Genomic DNA, 21,026 nt, shown 5'->3' with positions numbered 1-21,026 from the left:
GAGGATGAGAGAGAGGGGGGTGGAGGTAGGAGAAAGAGAGAGAGAGAGAGAGAGAGAGAGAGAGAGAGAGAGAGAGAAGAGAGAGAGAGAGGAAGAGAGAGAGAGAGAGAGAGAGAGAGAGAGAGAGAGAGAGAGAGAGAGAGAGAGAGGAAGAGAGAGAGGAAGATACACAGAGAGAGAGGGCCCTGTAAAACTTTGCTTGCTTGGATTCCAAAACCCACGTACATAATGGGGAGATGAACCTAATCTACATAAATAAATGCACATTGTCATACACAGGAATGACCAGTGGTGTAGTGGAGGGTAAATGCACGTAAAAACTGTTTCCGCACCTTATTTATTCTGTGCGAGTGTTTACCCACCTTTTGCAGAAAATGCAGTAAACGTATAGGCTGACGACAGACATTGAATTGGTTAGGTTCATTTTGTACATGGAGTATCAGTCAAATGCTCAGCCAATCGTGTCTGTTTACCCCTGAAGTTAATTTGGGTTTGAGGCCTCCTCTCTGCTACATGCAGATAAGACCTGCCTTGTGTTATAAACGTCTGCAGCGCTGCAAACTCCATTATAAATAAACACTTCACGGGGGATGTGATACAGCTCTGAGTTATGACCTCTAATTGAAATCTATTTTACACTGCTAACTGACAGTACAGATGCTCGGATATTCACTAACCACGTCTTACACTAGTAATGTGGCTTGACCCTCAAACCCTTTTTATTGTGCATCTTTATATATTGAGGGACAGACCGGTGAGCTTTTTTTTGATGAAATCATGTCAGACCCAACCTTCAGAAGTGGAACGTTTCCTCTAGTGGATGGTTCTGTCTTGATTTGAAGAGACAGCCACGTCCTTGACAAATATACACCTGTCATTGGGTCGTCACATTGCATTGTCAGTGTCACACAAGCGAGGCTATGAAAGTGTGTGTGGTTGTTTGTGTGTCTCTTCGGGATACATTTCTGTAAACGTCAATGTTTTACTTTGCCACGCCAAGCAACACATTGAGAAATAGATGCTACCCCTTAGCTGGGAGAACTTGTTCTTCTGAGATGGATACAATTATTACTTTAAATTAAATGAACTAAAATGTATGACACAGTGTCCTAAGAACATCCTAAAAACGTGCTTGGGAAAACGCTGAGACCTAGACAAAAACCACGGCACAACGTCCTGACTACTTCAGTTGATCACTTCAGGATGTTCTGGGGACGTCCTAGAGACTAATTTGTGTTTGCATGGCGTCTGTGTGTCAGGCTAGGGTAGAGTGGGTGAGGACTGGTCAAGTCCTGTCTGGTTCTGAAGAATTGGTCTCTCTCTCTCTCTCTCGCTCTCTCTCTCTCTCTCTCCAATGGCAGTGTTGGGGGAGGGGCTGGTTATGGGGACTGAGAGAGGAGGTGGGTGATGAGCTGCTGCAATAATGAGCAGATTTGAATGATTTACTGTCAATCAGTAGGCTCTGCTGGGGGAGACTAAGGGGGATGATAGCTGACTCACACACCTCACAAATGCCTTACTGATGATGTGTGTGCTTCAGATCATCAATCACTGGGCTTAGTGTGAAAGTACGTCATACACACACACACACACACACACACACACACACACACACACACACACACACACACACACACACACACACACACACACACACACACACCCAAACACATGTATGCAAGCATGCCCGCACACACACACACACATATATGCGTCCATTTAAGCATACACGCACCATACCACATGTTTCCTTTGCTGTAATGCCTCCTCTCTTGAGACAAGGGACAAATCAATCATGACTACATAAGTTCAAGGGGGTAAGAGATTGTCTGGTCGGTTTCTCCCTTATTCTATTGATCCCATTTTACTGGCATCCTCACCAAGCTGTCTCAAAAACCCTGGGACAGGGATAGATTGAAAGTGGATGATTGAAAGATCGGAGAAGGGTGACATTCACTGTTATCTCCCCCCCTCACTGTGAATGACATTGAAAGTGCCAAGAGTTTTGGGGTTTCATAAAGGCTGTTCAAATGCTAACAAATCAGGTTGAATATAACCTGGCACACGGATGTGTTTCAGTCTCTGGCACTACAGAGATACACATAGTCTTTGTTTTCCTGTCTCTCTGCATAGCTTCACTAGATGTCATATGTCTGACTCTGAAGGTGTTAGTGCCATGGGTTGATGGGAAAAACGTTGAAGTGAACCCTTCTCGACAGCCCGCCCATAAGTGTTGAGGGAGACGTAGAGCGGTCACACAAAATTGTACTTTTTTTTTTTTTTTTTGAGATGTGGGTATTGTATGCTCTGTTTTCTCAATCCATGTATAAGGTATATTCCCTTATATAATAGTAGAAACTCTTCGAGAGTGAAAGAATGGAACTATTCAAACAAAGGACCGGAAAGAAAGAAAATGATCAGGGGTGAGAAGACAAACATGTTGAATACATTTTTTAGATTGATGATCTTGACATTGTTATTGTTGCCTCCTAAAGATAATATGGTGCAATGTTGAGTAATGATGATTCAGAGCAAAACAGATTCACAGACCACTTAGTACTTCCTGTAATGAGCATGATTACTGTCTGTTTTGGATTATTAACATTGTACTTCTTCTTAGAGGTCAGGCTCATCATTAGTTAAACTCTAATGAAAATATAATTTCATGTATTTTTCTATCAGGTCATGGATATCATTAAATCTCAGATAAACAACTTTAATTACAGATTGATACGCCATTAATCCTGAGTGCTTTTGATGTCATTAAAATGATAACATTTCATATTTAATATATTATAGCTCCTTTTTTGTCTCTTCCGACGTCCTTGTGCTTATCTTTTTCAACTTTTTGATGTGATTTATTCTTCTTGTCTATATATAAGTAAACTGTGTAAGTATGAGGGTTTGTTCCTTTGACATTGCACCAACTCTAAATCATATTTTCTCTCCATAGAGGCTCATAGATGTCAAGCCAGGGGATCTACATGAATATAGATTTCGAAACATGCCCTCTGCTTTCGACTGACTTGATCATCATCATCAACCCCATTATCATGTCTCTGGTCTCATCCCATTATCATGTCTCTGGTCTCATCCCATTATCATGTCTCTGGTCTCATCCCATTATCATATCTCTGGTCTCATCCCATTATCATGTCTCTGGTCTCATCCCATTATCATGTCTCTGGTCTCATCCCATTATCATGTCTCTGGTCTCATCCCATTATCATGTCTCTGGTCTCATCCCATTATCATGTCTCTGGTCTGATCCCATTATCATGTCTCTGGTCTGATCCCATTATCATGTCTCTGGTCTCATCCCATTATCATGTCTCTGGTCTCATCCCATTATCATGTCTCTGGTCTCATCCCATTATCATGTCTCTGGTCTCATCCCATTATAATGTCTCTGGTCTCATCCCATTATCATGTCTCTGGTCTCATCCCATTATCATGTCTCTGGTCTCATCCCATTATCATGTCTCTGGTCTCATCCCATTATCATGTCTTTGGTCTCATCCCATTATCATGTCTCTGGTCTCATCCCATTATCATGTCTCTGGTCTCATCCCATTATCATGTCTCTGGTCTCATCCCATTATCATGTCTTTGGTCTCATCCCATTATCATGTCTCTGGTCTCATCCCATTATCATGTCTTTGGTCTCATCCCATTATCATGGACCCTTGTAGTCTTTTTCATTATGAAACATCTGCTTAATCATACGTTGGTTCATACGTTATGTATTGTTTATTGTGTTTTCAATGTCTCCTTGGAGTCCTCCAGCCACAGTCGCACTCCTATAGACTGGGTCAGTCTCAGGTCAGTTGTGGTGTAGATACTGTGGTTCAGCTTGAACAGGCTGGGGGTGGGGTCTCTCTCTCTCCATGTGTGTGTTAATTAGATTACTGTTTTGCTGTAGTATATGTGAGTTTTAAAAAGGCTTCTTATAGGTTGCAATTTCCACTTACAAATATCAGCCCTGATTTGCCCTAACAAAAGCATTTGGTGTACGTATGTGTGTCTATGTGTGCGTGTGCGGGTGTTTTTGCGTGCCTGTGTACATAACATTGTTATCTCTAGATGTGTGTCTCACTGCACAGATCAATCAATTGCTTTTCAATGAGAATTCAATAGTGCGTCATTTTTCAGAACATGAGGTCAATCCCTACATGGCATTGCGATGTGTAACACAGGCTGCTAATGATGTTGTGTACAGTACCTGGACACTCAGACGGGCTTCAGCAGAGAGACACTGACTGTATTGTGCAGAGCCACCATGCTGATGGACGGACAGAGGGGAAGCCTCTGGTTCACAGCCCTTGACATTATTGGGTCATTTCCATCTGAGGTAACGTGTGGTCCCGTCGAGGCCCCCTGACACTTCTATACCTTGACAAGCTGTAGCGCCTCACTGATGACACGGTGCGTATTCGAAGGGCCTTGCCTCGCTAGGAGTGTATGTGTGTGACAGGAAAACGTGGTGCTTCCAGTTGTTAAACCTGTGCAGACAATGTAGGAGTGGAGGGAGCGAGGGGAGGGGGATAAGTCACATGTTTTCTTCAAACGTTAGCCCTAGAAGTCAACACCCTGTGCAGATGACATCTTTGTATACCTATAAGCATTACTAAAACAACTTGATATCTAGAACATAAAAGGGATCTCCTATGGGGACAGCTGAATAACCGTTCTGCAACCCTTTTTTCTAAGAGTGCATGTTACATTTGTTCAAGAGTTACAGGATCTCTCTCTGTCTCTAAATGTGCATGTGTGTGCCTATCTGTGTGTGCATGTGTGTGCGTTTGCATGTGAATTTGTGTGTCTGTGTCTGAATGTGTGTATACAGCATGGTTTGTTCGCTACGTCCCTGAGTGGTCGATCAGTTTCACGACCCCCTCTGGAGACTGGAATACATCCTTAGTGAGAACAAACCTTTAATTGTTCGCCCGGATGTCATGTAAGGGAAATTGTGCGTTCTATAGCATCATCACTCTCCTGTCAGTCCCCCAGATGACCCCTGGATCAAAGTTCCAGCTTAATGGACCTATTGTTGTACCAAGTCTTAATCTCAAACCTTCAGCCTGAGTCCCAAATGGGATTGTGCTGTTTTGCCAACTCACATGACAGAAATGGAATTGGAAAGAGAGCACAAACAGATATAGGCTATCAGACAATAACTGTCAAACAGTATATATTACAGTATATACACGACTCCAACACCATCATTAAGTTTGTCGATGACACAACAGTGGTAGGCCTGATCACCGACAACGATGAGACAGCCTGTAGGGAGGAGGTCAGAGACCTGGCCATGTGGTGCCAGGACAACAACCTCTCCCTCAATGTGATCAAGAAAAAGGAGATGATTGTGGGCTACAGGAAAAGGAGGACAGAGCACGCCCCCATTCTCATCGACGGGGCTGCAGTCAATCACCGTATTCTTATCGGCAGACTCAACAGCCTTGGTTTCTCTAATGACTGCCTCGCCTGGTTCACTAACTAATTTTCAGAGAGAGTTCAGTGTGTCAAATCGGAGGGCCTGTTGTCCGGACCTCTGGCAGTCTCTATGGGGGTGCCACAGGGTTCAATTCTCGGGCCGACTCTTTTCTCTGTATATATCAATGATGTCGCTCTTGCAGCGGTGATTCTTTGATCCACCTCTATGGAGACGACACCATTCTGTATACATCTGGCCCTTATTTGGACACTGTGTTAACAAACCTCCAAACGAGCTTCAATGCCATACAATGCCATACAACTCTTTAGTAAAACTAAATGCATGCTCTTCGACCGATTGCTGCCCGCACCTGCCTGCCCGCCTAGCGTCACTACTCTGAACTGTTCTGACTTAGAATAGGTGAACAACTACAAATACCTAGGTGTCACGACTTCTACCGAAGGTAACTCCTCTCCATGTTCGGGCGGCGCTCGGCGTCGGCGGTTTACTAGCCGCCACCGATCCCTTTTTCCTTTTCTGGTTGTTTTGTCTGTGTTCCTTTTCACACCTGGTTTAATTTGCTTTTATTTCTGTGTGTATATAGGGCACCTGTTGCCTGCCTTAATTTGTGCAGGATTAAGCTTGTGTGTATTTGCGTTGGATTATCCATGCTGTTTATTGTTTTCGTTATTACTTGCGTGTATGTAGTGTCGGAACTGTGGTTGTTCCTCCGTGTATTGACACGAGTTTCTGTTCCTTCGAGAGCGTAGTTTTGGATTTTCATCTGTGACAATTTTGTATTGGTGGACTATGTGTGTGTATGTATATATATATATATATATATATATATATAGACATATATCTATATTAAACAAGCTTCTCAGAAATCCCTGCTTTCTTGCGCCTGACTCCTACACCTCTCACCGAGACGCACCTTATCACACTAGGTGTCTGGCTAGACTGTAAACTCTCCTTCCAAACTCATATTAAGCATCTCCAATCCAAAATTAAATCTTGAATCGGCTTCCTATTTCTCAAAACAAAGCCTCCTTCACTCATGTTGCCAAACATACCCTCGTAAAACTGACTATCCTGCCGATCCTTGACTTTGGTGTTGTCATTTACAAAATAGCCTCAAACACTCTACTCAACAAATTGGATACAGTCTATCCCAGTGCCATCCGTTTTGTACCCAAAGGCCTATATACTACCCACCATTGTGACCTGTATGCTCTCGTTGGCTGGTCCTTGCTACATATTCGTTGCCAAACCCATTGGCTCCAGGTCATCTATAAGTCTTTGCTAGGTAAAGTCCCGCCTTATCTCAGCTCACTGGTCACCATAGCAACACCCACACATAGCACGCCAAGCCAACACCTCTCGTGGCCCCCTTTCCTTCCAGTTTTCTGCTGCCAATGACTGGAACAAATTGCAAAAATCACTGAAGTTGGAGACTTATATCTCCCTCATTAACTTCAAGCATCGTCTGTCAGAGCAGCTTACCGATCGCTGCAGCTGTACACAGCCCATCTGTAAATAGCCCATCCAACCAACTACCTACCTCATCCCCATATTTGTTTTTTGTTTTTTTCTGCTCTTTTGCACACCAGTATTTCTACTTGCACATCCTCATCTGCACATCTATCACTTCAATGTTAATTGCTAAATTGTAATTACTTTGCCACATTGGCCTATTTATTGCCTTACCTCCTTACTTCATTTGCACACACTGTATACTGATTTTCTATTGTGTTATTGACTGTATCCCATGTGTAACTCTGTGTTGTTGCTTTGTCGCACTGCTTTGCTTTATCTTGGCCAGGCCGCAGTTGTAAATGAGAACTTGTTCTCAACTGGCCTACTTGGTTAAAGAAAGGGGAAATAAAAACATTGGTCACTTAAACTCAGTGGCGTGTATTCATGGTTGCCAAGGGAAGCCAGGCTTCCCCCCCAAAAATGTGCCTATACATTTGTTTAAAAACATATCAAATAATGTATCTTTCATCTCTCATTGTTTCATAATTTTCCTTAATTTCCAAAAGGCTGAATGTATCTCACCGGATGGCGAGTGAAACAGCGCCTCTGTATGTATAGGCCATTTATCTGATGCGGTCTGGTCCAAAAGAGTATGACATTGTTGCCTCCCGCAGCATTGAATGCAATGGAAGCCAGCGAGCATTTGGCCTCCCTTGATAAAAAAGTATAAAATAGCCAATCATCATTGAGATAAACTGTGTGAGCTCAACTGTGAATTGTCCTGGCGCACCAAAACAAAGTGCCAAGGGAAGCCAGTTTGGATTTGGCGTCACCCCTATCAAATCGCATCGAGAGGTTTTTGACGGAAACAACTTGAATTGCTGCATCTCGTTGTGTTGTCTTCCAGTGGCTAGCTAGCTTGCTAAAATTGTCCTTTTCCTAAATTAGCGATGGATGGAGATAGGGATTTGGATTTGTGGTTTTACTTAATTCACTGTACTGACCAATAATTATAATGGTGATTCTGATCCAACCACTAATTCATGCATAGTGAGTGCCCTTAGCTGAGAGGACAGAAGTTCAATATTTGTATTTTTTTTTGTAACCTTTATTTAACTAGGCAAGTCAGTTAAGAACCTGAGAGGAGGAAGCTCAATATAAAGGCTAATGTTAACTAGCTAATGTTGCCCATGAAAGAAAGTTAGGCTAGCGAGCAGGCATTTTAGCCAGGTAGCCCAAGACAACAAAAAATGTAAGTGTGTACTGCATGACAGAGTCATAGACCGTTTCGTCAACATGAATGAGAGGAGGATGGCATTGGCGTTTCTCTACAAGTAGGGTGAGTCAACATGTTTTTCTACTTGCACGAACGTGCTCGCACGCACACATACATGTACACAGATATCAGAAAGATGGACAGTTACATCATATTTAGCTTACGTTGATTGGACTAAATTGCTCTTGGTATATTTCAGTTGTCACTGTATTTGACTAAGAATAGGTGATTTGAAAATGTTGAAGTTGAAATGGAATAGTGGCGGCAGCTCCTGTTTTCTTTGCAACTTGCGATAAATCTCCACGGTTCTAAATCAATAGTTGTTTAAACATGAACTTGCTTGACCATGCAACTGTTTGTTAAATGCAATATGCTTTGTGGTCTTCACCGGGGTTGTTCTCCGGGTTTTGTGATGAAACAAAGGTGTGGTTGAATTTATGTATTTTTATTGTCTCAGCCTTTAGGCCTATATATCACGGTGGCAAGGCATATGAACTAACAGGTTATAGAGCAAACAACGCAATTATCACAACAAATAGGTTATAATATGGCTTCCCCAGTGATTTACTCACTCACCGCTACTGTTTGGGGGTCTGAGGAGAGGAACCGTGGGTCCTCTGCTCCAATGTGTTTTTTGAAAAAAGGCACGGAAATAAGGAAAGATGTGATGGCAGACGTCACTATGAGGGACTGAGCAGAGGTGTACAATCCACGCCATTTGTCAGTTTTGAGCCATAAGAAACTTAGAAACTTCCTTAGACCTTAAGTTAAGACACACATACCATAAATGATCCTACAAGTATGTTTAAGGATGTAGTCATACATGACCTTTAGGAGTACGGTGTCACACCATTAGCTCCGTGGTGCAGCAGAGCTGACACGCTAAAGATGAAGTTGAAGCAGATGTCTGTGGAAGGGGTCTTGACCACGCTCGGTAATTCTGGAACATGTCCCAGGCACTGTTGGTGGCCACGTCACCCCCCTCAGAACCAGTGAAGATCCCCAGGTTCTTACAGTGGTGCATCAGCATAACCCATAGAGAGGACAGAAAGATACAGAAGATTGAATTTGATGTAGTATGGAGTCAAAGGGCTGAATCACAATATAAAATGATTGTAGCTCTAATTTTTATGCAAGTAACATCAATTGATGATTTACGCAAAAGCCTCAGTTGTGTCTAGGCGTTTAACAATGTGTGTGTGTGTGGGAACTAACTGAGTTGATGATTGTGTATGGGGACTGGACATCACTCAGTGCAGAGTAGAGGGACAAGCTCCGACGAACAGTGCAGTCCATCCCTGCCTTGAAAACACTGGTCTGGGGAGCACCAAACATCTGAGGAGACCAGAGCGAGAGAGGGATGTCACAAAACACTGCACTAAATTACACACAAAAAAACAGTGCGCAAACAAAACACAAGCATGTAATACAGGGTGTAGACTCATATACACAACACAGATATCCTACACTACACACACACTTGCATATACAGACCCATTACTCACTCTCAACAAACATACACAAAGAGAGAGACTAGGTGTGTGTTTACCGTGATCCAGGGTGGAGGAATATCATCTGGTTGTCATCATCAGGCATGGTGTTGGCACAGCGGCTGTTTGTTGAGATCACACTGGGACGCATCACTGTCATCAAAACCTCTTTCCACTGGTCCGGTAACTACGCCAACACAACAGGTTCATAGACATTGGAGTTTGATACCCCAGGTCAGGACTGCACTGAGGAAGGTGGAGGGATACATACAGTATATAAGGAGTTGTGTAAGGCACAAGACGAGTTAGGGAACATTCATTACCCCAAAAGCCTTAGAAGAAAGTTACGTCAAGGTCAAAGGAGACTCACAGGTAAAAGGTGACTCCTCTGCCTTGTAAGTGTAGTGGTACAGGGCTATGAAGTAGAAACCTGACTCCACCTTGTCAGACATATATTCTTTACACACACACTGACCCGTCTCCCGAGAACAACTGCAGAGAGAGAGTAAAAATAGGAAATGTCATAGAGTTCAATTGGAGTTGAAATCTTTTAACATCTTAGTGTCACTTTTAATACTGATGCTGTATCAAAAGAGGCATGGATTATCATTTAGCCAAATAAGTGATAACATACTACATGTTGGTCTGAGCCGAGCTGTACCAATCCACACCTCTAGTCAGTCAGTATGGCTCAGTACTGAACAGCCTGCTGTCATTTCATGCCCAACCCTCGTTGTGGAGAGTTATCCTCCTGTAGGCTCACTTCATCCCTTCTCTAACCTACTTCTACACAGTCAGTATAGAACCATCCTCTGTATAGAACCATCTTTCTAACCAAATAGACAGCAATTGGTTAACTTCAATAACTCTACTTGACAAATGTCTTAATAACAATGCCTCCATACAGCGTCAAAGCAATTAGAGTATCTCTCAGTACCACTAATGATTCAGTTATGGGGGTGATTGATAGAAGTCATGGTTACCTGCAGGAAGTCCCCAGAGTGAGGTGCATAGAGGAGAGCCAGGGTACTTGGAATAGAGTGGACTCCTGTATCTCATATCTCTGTCATATCTCATATCTCATATCTCATATCTCATATCTCCCACCACATAGTGAAGGTGCGCCTGTATGGAGAGAGGGATCGAGAGAGAGAGAGAGAGAGAGAGAGAGAGAGAGAGAGAGAGAGAGAGAGAGAAGGTTAGAGGTCATTCTCTTTTATTGTAACTGCACAAACAACGGCCAGAGTAAAAGTAATCAAATCTGTATTTCAAAGTATGCAATTAGTGGTTAACAATATTGGTTATTTAGTTTTGATCACATCTTTACTAATGCTGCAGAAATGTGCTTGAAAGCAGTATCCAGATCCATCGGCTGTAGTGATCACAATATAGTAGCCATATCTAGGAAAACCAAAGTTCCAAAGGTTGGGCCTAATGTATTGTATAAAAGGTCATACAATATACAAAATGATTCCCATGTTGCCGATGTAAAGAATATTTGTTGGTCCATGGTGTGTAATTAGGAGCAAACAGACTTAGCGGTTGACACATACATAAAATAGCTTATCTCAGTTACTAATTAGCATGCAACCGTTAAGAAAATTACTGTCAAAACTGTTAAATCCCTGTGGATTGATGAGGAATTGAAAAATTGTATGGTTGAGAGGGATGAGGAAAAAGGAATGGCAAATAAGTCTGGCTGCACAACTGATTGGCAAACGTACTGCAAATTGAGAAATCATGTGACTAAACTGAATTAAAAGAAGAAGAAACTACACTATGAAACAAAGATAAATTAAGAATGATTGTAAAAAGCTATGCAGCACCTTCAATGAAAAAAGGGAAAAATGGCAAACTCAACTCCATCATTCATTGAAACAGATGGCTCATTCATTACAAAACCGACTGATATTGCCAACTACTTTAATAATTTTTTCATTGGCAAGATTAGAAAACTTAGGCATGACATGTCAGCAACAAACGCTGACACATTTCACATTCAAGTATGTCTAACCAAATTATGAAAGACAAGAATTGTTATTTTGAATTCCGTAAGTTGAGTGTGGAAGAGGTGAAAAAATTATTGTTGTCGATCAACAATGACAAGCCACCAGGGTCTGACAACTCGGATGGAAAATTACTGAGGATAATAGCGGATGATATTGCCACTCCTATTTGCCATATATTCAATTTATGCCTACTAGAAAGTGTGTGCCCTCAGGCCTGGGGGAAAGCAAAAGTCATTACGCTACCTAAGAATAGCGAAGCCCCCTTTACTGGCTCAAATAGCTGATCAATCAGCCTGTTACCAACTCTTCGTAAAGTTTTGGAAAAAATTGTGTTGACAACAGACTTTCAGCACACTTATAGGGAAGGACATTCAACAAGCAAATTACTGATGATTGGCGGAGAGAAATTGATGATAAAAAGACTGTGGGGGCTGTTTTGTTAGACTTCAAGTCGGACTTTTGACATTATCGATCATACTCTGCTGCCGGAAAAAACGTATGTGTTATGGCTTTACACCCCCTGCTATATTATGGATAAAGACTTACCTGTCTAACAAAACACAGAAGGTGTTCTTTAATGAAAGCCTCTCTAACATAATTCAGGTAGAGTCAGGAATTCCCCAGGGCAGCTGTCTAGGCCCCTTACTTTTTTCAATCTTTACTAATGGCATGCCACTGGCTTTGAGAAAAGCGTGTCTATGTATGTGAATGACTCAACACTATACACGTCAGCTACTACAGCAACTGAAATGACTGCAACACTTAAAGAGCTGCAGTTAGTTTCAGAATGGGTGGCAAAGAATAACTTAGTCCTAGATATTTCAAAAACTAAAAGCATTGTATTTGGGACAAATCATTCACTAGACCCTAAACCTCAACTAAATCTTGTAATAAATAATGTGGAAACTGTCATGGTCAAAACATATTGATACAACAGTAGCTAAGACTGTCCATAATAAAGCGCTGCTCTACCTTCTTAACAGCACTATCAACAAGGCAGGTCCTACAGGTTCTAATTTGGTCGAACCTGGAATACTGTTCAGTTGTGTGATCAGGTGCCACAAAGAAGGACATAGGAAAAGGGCAGCATAGCTGGCCCTTGGACATACACAGAGAGAAACCATTAATAATATGCATGTCAATCTCTCCTGGCTCAAAATAGAGGAGAGATTGACTTCATCACTATTTGTATTTGTGAGAGGTACGGGGTACATGTTGAGAGGTACATGTTGAAAGCACCGAGCTGTCTGTGTAAATGACTAGCCCACAGCTCAGACACCTATGCGTACCACACAAGACAAGCCACCAGAGATCTCTTCACAGTCCCCAGGTCCAGAACGGACTGTGGGAGGTGCACAGTACTACATAGAGCCATGACTACATGGAACTCTATTCCACATCAGGTAACTGATTCAAGCAGTAGAATCCGATTTAAAAAACAGATAAAAATATACTTCATGGAACAGCTGACTGTGAAGCAACACAAACATAGGCACAGACACATGCATACACACACATGATAACATACTCACTATACACTCACGTACACATTAATTTTGTGTTGTAGATATGTGGTAGTGGAGTATGGGCCTGAGGGCACACACTTAGTGTGTTGTGAATTCTGTAATGAATGAATGTATTGTAATGTTTTTAAAATAGTTTAACTTCCTTAAAGTCCAGCATATTAAATACAAATAAATACAAATACAAATTTAGTTTGATCTCTCTTGGCTCCTCCTCCCCCCATCTCATCTTCCCCAGTGAGCCTTCCCTGTCTGTTCTCAATCTACCTCTCCCTCCTCCACCACTCCCTCACAGTCATGCTTGTCTTGCAAATCCTCCTACCCCACTAACCCCTCGTTAACTTAGCTACCAAGCTACAATGCTCTTGGTTAAACCAAAGATACTGGTAACTTTTATATGTGGTTAAGCTCCTAGCTAGCCACTAGCTGAGACCAAATAACACCTATTTCAATTTCAATATTAATATCATAATTGATTAGTTGGTTCGTTATGTTCTCTACTGAAAAACTATAAGCTTACCTTTTTATCGTCGGCCATCGTACCTACTTCACTACCATCACCTTGCCTTTCACCGTAAACATCCACAGCCACAAAGTCAAAATTGTCAGTATCGCAAACTGTTGCAGTAAATTTGCGGCAACTTGTGAACTTCTGGCAAACTTGTGGTAAACAAGTTCAGTGTGAATATGCTAATTAGATCCGGTTTTTGGTTACTCTGTGATAAACAACATTGAAATGTATCTACATAAACCAAATCACAAAAAAGAAACATACTTCCCAGAGAAGAAAGTAAACATACCAAATTTAGTAAATATACTAAACAACATATATTCAATGTCTTTAACAGATTGAAATTACCAGCATGGTAATGAAGAAAATAGCCAAAGGCTGGATATTTCCCAAATAAATGGTTTGATATTTTTTATGTAGCTTCGACATTTACATGAGAGAAATGTGAACACTACAGAGATGTTGACCTTAGGATGTTTAAAGGGGAAACGTATCACACCCTGATCTGTTTCACTTGTCTTTGTGATTATCTCCACCCCACTCCAGGTGTCGACCATCATTTTGTTTCGTCAAACCTACCAGCAGTTTCCCCTCTGTTCCTATCTCTTGATTATTCCTGTTTTCCCCGCTTTTGACCTTTTCTGCCCGCCCCGACCCTGAGTCTGCCTGACTTCCTGTACCTTTGCCCCACTACTCTGGATTATCGACCCCTGCCTGCCTTGACCTGTCGTTTGCCTGCCCCTGTTGCTGTAATAAACATTGTTACTTCGACACAGTTTGCATTTGGGTCTTACCTGAAACGTGATACAACTACAGAATGTATTACAGAGCAAAGTGATAACTAAGCAATATATTGACCAATATAAGTTTAAAAAATAATTAACAATATTTTCATCATTAAAACAATAAAAACGAAATCAAACCCAGTTCAGAACTATTTTTGAGTGAACTGTGGTAGTTCTTCGTCCAAAGCGTGATAAATGAATCAGAAAACAAAACAAAATTAGTGATACTGAAAACAATTTATATTTTGGCATCTTAAAAGCTAAGTTTAGTTATGCCTAATATGGCAATTCATGTTATTTTTCCAAAATTAATTATTATTACTGAAAGAAATGCTGCGTTAAAAATACCCTATTTCGGATCATTTCGACAACCCAGCACTGGGTCAATATTGGACAAACACAGCATTGGGTTAATTCAACCCAGCGCCTTGGGTTGAGCACTTGACCCAACTGCTGGGTAAATTAGACTATATTGCTGGGTTAAAACAACCCAGTGTGCAATTTGAGAAAAACAAAGCTAGCATGTGTGTGACACTGTCTTTCTTAAGTGGTATTAACACAGATCTGTCTATCAGACAGTGCCAGAGCTAATCAATAGATATTCACATTCAGTGACACACTTTGGCTATCTTACTGTAGCTGACAGCACACACACACTCACAATGCTGTTTTGTCATACAATAATGTTGTACATTTGGATCGAGTTAAAACCTTGTTACACAGAACAAGTATAAAAGTATAACATATTATATTTGAAGGTCACTCTCCTAATAACATGGACTAATGACTCATTACTTAATAACTGCATTTCATTCATAAAGCACTTTTCACAATCCCCAAAATGTAACATTTGAATTTAAAATGTATTGTTGTGATAGAATGAAAATGTACCAGAAAGCGCTTCAGTAGTTGAACAAAAGGCAAACGAACTGCATACCTGTACTGTAGGCAAAAAGCAGGCACAAATGTATTAAAAAACAAACCTAAAGTCAATCTGAGAAAGGTGCCCTAAGAGCATATTAGCATCAAAATGAGACGCTGGCTCATCCATCCATGGATATATTAATTCACTGGAACACACCAGCCGGAGGTCTGTGCTTCCTCCAGTCACTTTTCACACTACATACAAGAGCAGATACTTATCCATTAATGTTCAGTGAAAAAAATACATGCTTGCAACAGTCTTACTGTGGGGCATTCTGTTCCTGGCAGCTGATACACCATGGTCTGTAGAAATTCCCATGCTGGGGCACAGTGGGAAAGTTGATATAAAACACATAATAGGACTTGAAGCACACATCCAGTGCCCCAAGCAGTGTACCTTGCTCTAATGCCTGTCCACTAATGGCTGTAAACACCTGTGAGCAGTCCCCAAGAACCAACACAAATGGGTAGGGTCTGGTCTCCTCTGCCTGGTGCAGGTACTCAACCTTGTTGGTCCCAACCTGTTAGAGAAATCATTTGATTTTAGAATATGAGGACTTGTGCAAAGCATGGAGGCACACTGACAATACCATCACACAAAATGGATTTTGTATTTTTATGCGAGAAATGGCGGTGGAAAATCCTTTATGCACAAATATTGATATAGTAACCATCATATCAATGTAAACTTGAGGTCACGCAATGATTTGTTGTGTGGTCCTCCCACTATGACTCGGGAAAGCATGCAATTTATTTGGCTACAACTTAAATAAATTATGATGAACTTCAGAGGATAGTGAATCTGCAAGGTGATGAGCTTGACTCTCCTTTCCAATAAAAATTGAGGGTCTTATTCTCCAATCAAATAAAATAAAATCGTATTTGTCACGTGCGCCGAATACAGCAGGTGTAGACCTTACAGTGAAATGCTTATTTACAAGACCCAACCAACAATGCAGTTTAAAAAAAATTAAAAAGAAAATAATAAAAAATAAAAGTAACAAATAATTAAAGAGCAGCAGTAAAATAGTAGCGGGGCTACAGTGCCTTGCGAAAGTATTCGGCCCCCTTGAACTTTGCGACCTCTTGCCACATTTCAGGCTTCAAACATAAAGATATAAAACTGTATTTTTTTGTGAAGAATCAACAACAAGTGGGACACAATCATGAAGTGGAACGACATTTATTGGATATTTCAAACTTTTTTAACAAATCAAAAACTGAAAAATTGGGCGTGCAAAATTATTCAGCCCCTTTACTTTCAGTGCAGCAAACTCTCTCCAGAAGTTCAGTGAGGATCTCTGAATGATCCAATGTTGACCTAAATGACTAATGATGATAAATACAATCCACCTGTGTGTAATCAAGTCTCCGTATAAATGCACCTGCACTGTGATAGTCTCAGAGGTCCGTTAAAAGCGCAGAGAGCATCATGAAGAACAAGGAACACACCAGGCAGGTCCGAGATACTGTTGTGAAGAAGTTTAAAGCAGTATTTGGATACAAAAAGATTTCCCAAGCTTTATACATCCCAAGGAGCACTGTGCAAGCGATAATATTGAAATGGAAGGAGTATCAGACCACTGCAAATCTACCAAGACCTGGCCGTCCCTCTAAACTTTCAGCTCATACAAGGAGAAGACTGATCAGAGATGCAGCCAAGAGGCCCATGATCACTCTGGATGAACTGCAGAGATCTACAGCTGAGATGGGAGACTCTGTCCATAGGACAACAATCAGTCGTATATTGCACAAATCTGGCCTTTATGGAAGAGTGGCAAGAAGAAAGCCATTTCTTAAAGATATCCATAAAAAGTGTTGTTTAAAGTTTGCCACAAGCCACCTGTGAGACACACCAAACATGTGGAAGAAGGTGCTCTGGTCAGATGAAACCAAAATTGAACTTTTTGGCAACAATGCAAAACGTTATGTTTGGCGTAAAAGCAACACAGCTCATCACCCTGAACACACCATCCCCACTGTCAAACATGGTGGTGGCAGCATCATGGTTTGGGCCTGCTTTTCTTCAGCAGGGACAGGGAAGATGGTTAAAATTGATGGGAAGATGGATGGAGCCACATACAGGACCATTCTGGAAGAAAACCTGATGGAGTCTGCAAAAGACCTGAGACTGGGACGGAGATTTGTCTTCCAACAAGATAATGATCCAAAACATAAAGCAAAATCTACAATGGAATGGTTCAAAAATAAACATATCCAGGTGTTAGAATGGCCAAGTCAAAGTCCAGACCTGAATCCAATCGCCCAATTTTTCAGTTTTTGATTTGTTAAAAAAGTTTGAAATATCCAATAAATGTCGTTCCACTTCATGATTGTGTCCCACTTGTTGTTGACTCTTCACAAAAAAATACAGTTTTATATCTTTATGTTTGAAGCCTGAAATGTGGAAAAAGGTCGCAAAGTTCAAGGGGGCCGAATACTTTCGCAAGGCACTGTATATACATGGGGTACCAGTACAGAGTCAATGTGCGGGGGGCACCGGTTAGTTGAGATAATTGAGTTAGTATGTAGATGTAGGTAGTTATTAAAGTGACTATGCATAGATAATAACAGAGAGTAGCATCAGTGTAAAATATGGGGGGCAATACAAATAGTCTCTTGGACCTAGACTTGATGCTCCGGTACCGCTTGCCATGCGGTAGCAAAGAGAACAGTCTATGACTAGGTTGGCTGGAGTCTTTTACAATTTTTAGGGCCTTCCTCTGACACCGCCTGGTATAGAGGTCCTGGATGGTAGGAAGCTTGGCCTCAGTGATGTACTGGGCAGTATGCACTACCCTCTGTAGTGCCTTGTGGTCGGAGGCCAAGCAGTTGCCATACCAGGCAGTGATGCAACCAGTCATGATGCAGCTGTAGAACCTTTTGAGAATCTGAGGACCCATGCCAAATATTTTTTTCTCCTGAGGGGGAATAGGTTTTGTCATGCCCTCTTCACGACTGTCTTGGTGTGCTTGGACCATGTTAGTTTGTTGGTGATGTGGACACCAAGAAACTTGAAGCTCTCAACCTGCTCCACTGCAGCCCCGTCAATAAGAATGGGGCCGTGCTCGGTCATCCTTTTTGTGTAGTCCACAATCATCTTCTTTGTCTTGATCATGTTGAGGGAGAGGTTTTGTCCTGGCACCACATGGCCGGGTCTCTGACCTCCTCCCTATAGGCTGTCTCGTCGTTGTCGGCGATCAGGCCTACCACTGTTGTGTCATCGGTTAACTTAATGATGGTGTTGGAGTTGTGCCTGTCCGTGCAGTCATGAGTGAACAGGGAGTACAGGAGGGGACTGAGCATGCACCCCTGAGGGGCACCCGTATTGAGGATCAGCGTGGCGGATGTGTTGTTACCTACTTTTACCACCTGGGGGTGGCCTGTCAGGAAGTTCAGGATCCAGTTGCAGAGGGAGGTGTTTAGTCCCAGGGTCCTTAGCTTAGTGATGAGCTTTAAGGGCACTATGGTGTTGAAGGCTGAGCTGTAGTCAATGAACAGTATTCTCACATAGGTGTGCCTTTTGTCCAGGTGGGAAAGGGCAGTGTGGAGTGCAATAGAGATAGCATCATCTGTGGATCTGTTGGGGCGGTATGTAAACTGGAGTGGGTTTAGGGTTTCTAGGATAATGGTGTTGATGTGAGCAATGACCAGCCTTTCAAAGCACTTCATGGCTACAGACCTGAGTGCTACTGGTCGGGATTGATTTTGTGTTACGTGTGTGCGTTAGTTAGAGGTGTTCATGGTCTGGACCTGGCACCCTGTGTTTTGGGTGGTCCATATTACTGTCCGCGCCCTGTTTTGTGGGCTTGTTTTTTTGTGCCGCATTAAAGTGCACCTTTTCCCTGTGGAACTCTCTGCGCCTGATTCCTTCCTCACCCACCTAGTCCTGCGTGACAGAATCCGCACCTCTCATGGAATCAGTAGGAGCAGCCGCACCTCCTCTCCCATCGATGGAGGAAAGTGTCCTCCATCATACCAGTATTCTCCACCGTATTGGATCGGCGATGGATCTGATGATGGAGAGGATGGATCGATGGGAGAGGAGTGGCCTTCCCACCTCATCTCCAGCACCCCCTCCACCAGCACCTCCTACCCCTGCTACCGCATCCGGCTCCGGGGCTCTTCCGCTGGCGCTCCCAAGGGAGTATCATGGCCTTCCCACCTCATCTCCAGCACTACAGCTTGAACTATACCTGGCGACCATTTGTCCTACTCTCTCAGGAGAGGAGAGCGTGAGCGTCCTCGTCTCCTGTCTGACGGGACGAGCCCTAGAGTGGGCAAACGCAGTGTGGAATGACCCAGACTCGGCGAGGGATCACTACCCCGAGTTCATCCGCCGATTCCGAGCTGTATTCGATCACCCACCAGAGGGTCGTGCGGCGGGTGAACGGCTGTTCCACCTGCGACAGGAGATGAGGAGCGCGCAGGACTTTGCCCTGGAGTTCAGGACCTTGGCCGCAAGGAGCGACTCTGGCCGCTCCGGACAGGGGGGGCGATTCTGGCCGCTCCGGACAGGGGGGCGACTCTGGCCGCTCCGGACATGAGGGCGACTCTGGCCGCTCCGGACAGGAGGGCGACTCTGGCCGCTCCGGACAGGAGGGCGACTCTGGCCGCTCGGGACAGGATGGCGACTATGGCAGCTCCTGGAGACAGGCACAGGACTCACCAGGCTGGGGAGACCTACTGGAGGCCTGGTCCGTGGAGGAGGCACAGGATAGACCGGGCTGTGGGGGAGCACTGGAGATCTGGTGCATAGCCTTGACACCACTTCTATGCTGAGTGCCCACTCTAGCCCGGCACGTGCGGGGAGCTGGAACAGGCCTCACTGGGATCTCCTGGCGAACTGAGGAAACCGTGCCTAGAGCCGGCGCGGGATATCCTGGCCCGAGGAGACGTACTGGAGGTCTGGAGAGCAGGGCTGGCACCATCCGTCCTGGCTGGATCCTCACCCTAGCCCGGCAGATGCGGCGAGCTGGAATGTAGCGCACCGGGCTAAGAACGCGTACTGGAGATCTGTAGCGCCAAGCTGGCACAAGACGTGCAGGGCTGGGGAGGCGCACATGAGGCTTGGTACGTGGGCTGGCACAGTCTTCACCAGATGACTAGCACACACCTCAGGACGAGTATGGAGAGCTGACTCAGGTGACATCAAATCGAGGACACGCTCCGTCGGGCGGATGTCGTGCCTCATGCACCAACACAGCAACTCTCTCATTACTCTCTCCTCCAATCTCCCCATCAACTCCACCACACTGCTTGGTCCTTTGGTGGTGGGTAGTTCTGTAACGCGCCTCCTCCGGTGAATGACTGGACCAAAGCACAGCGTGAGACGTGTTCATGATGTTTTATTAAAACCAGAACACTAGAACAAAAAATAACAAAGAGGAAAACGAACAGTTCTGTAAGGAAACAAACTATACAGAAAACAACTACCCACAAAACCCATGTGGGGAAGAGCTACCTAAGTATGGTTCCCAATCAGAAACAACGATAGACAGCTGTCCCTGATTGAGAACCATACCCGGCCAAAAACAAATACAAAAACATAGAAAAAAAGAACATAGAATGCCCACCCTAGTCACACCCTGGCCT

The sequence above is a fragment of the Oncorhynchus clarkii genome, chromosome 1, assembly GCF_045791955.1.
Source record: "Oncorhynchus clarkii lewisi isolate Uvic-CL-2024 chromosome 1, UVic_Ocla_1.0, whole genome shotgun sequence".
In the NCBI taxonomy this organism is placed as follows: Eukaryota; Metazoa; Chordata; class Actinopteri; order Salmoniformes; family Salmonidae; genus Oncorhynchus; species Oncorhynchus clarkii.
This window is presented reverse-complemented; position numbering follows the sequence as displayed.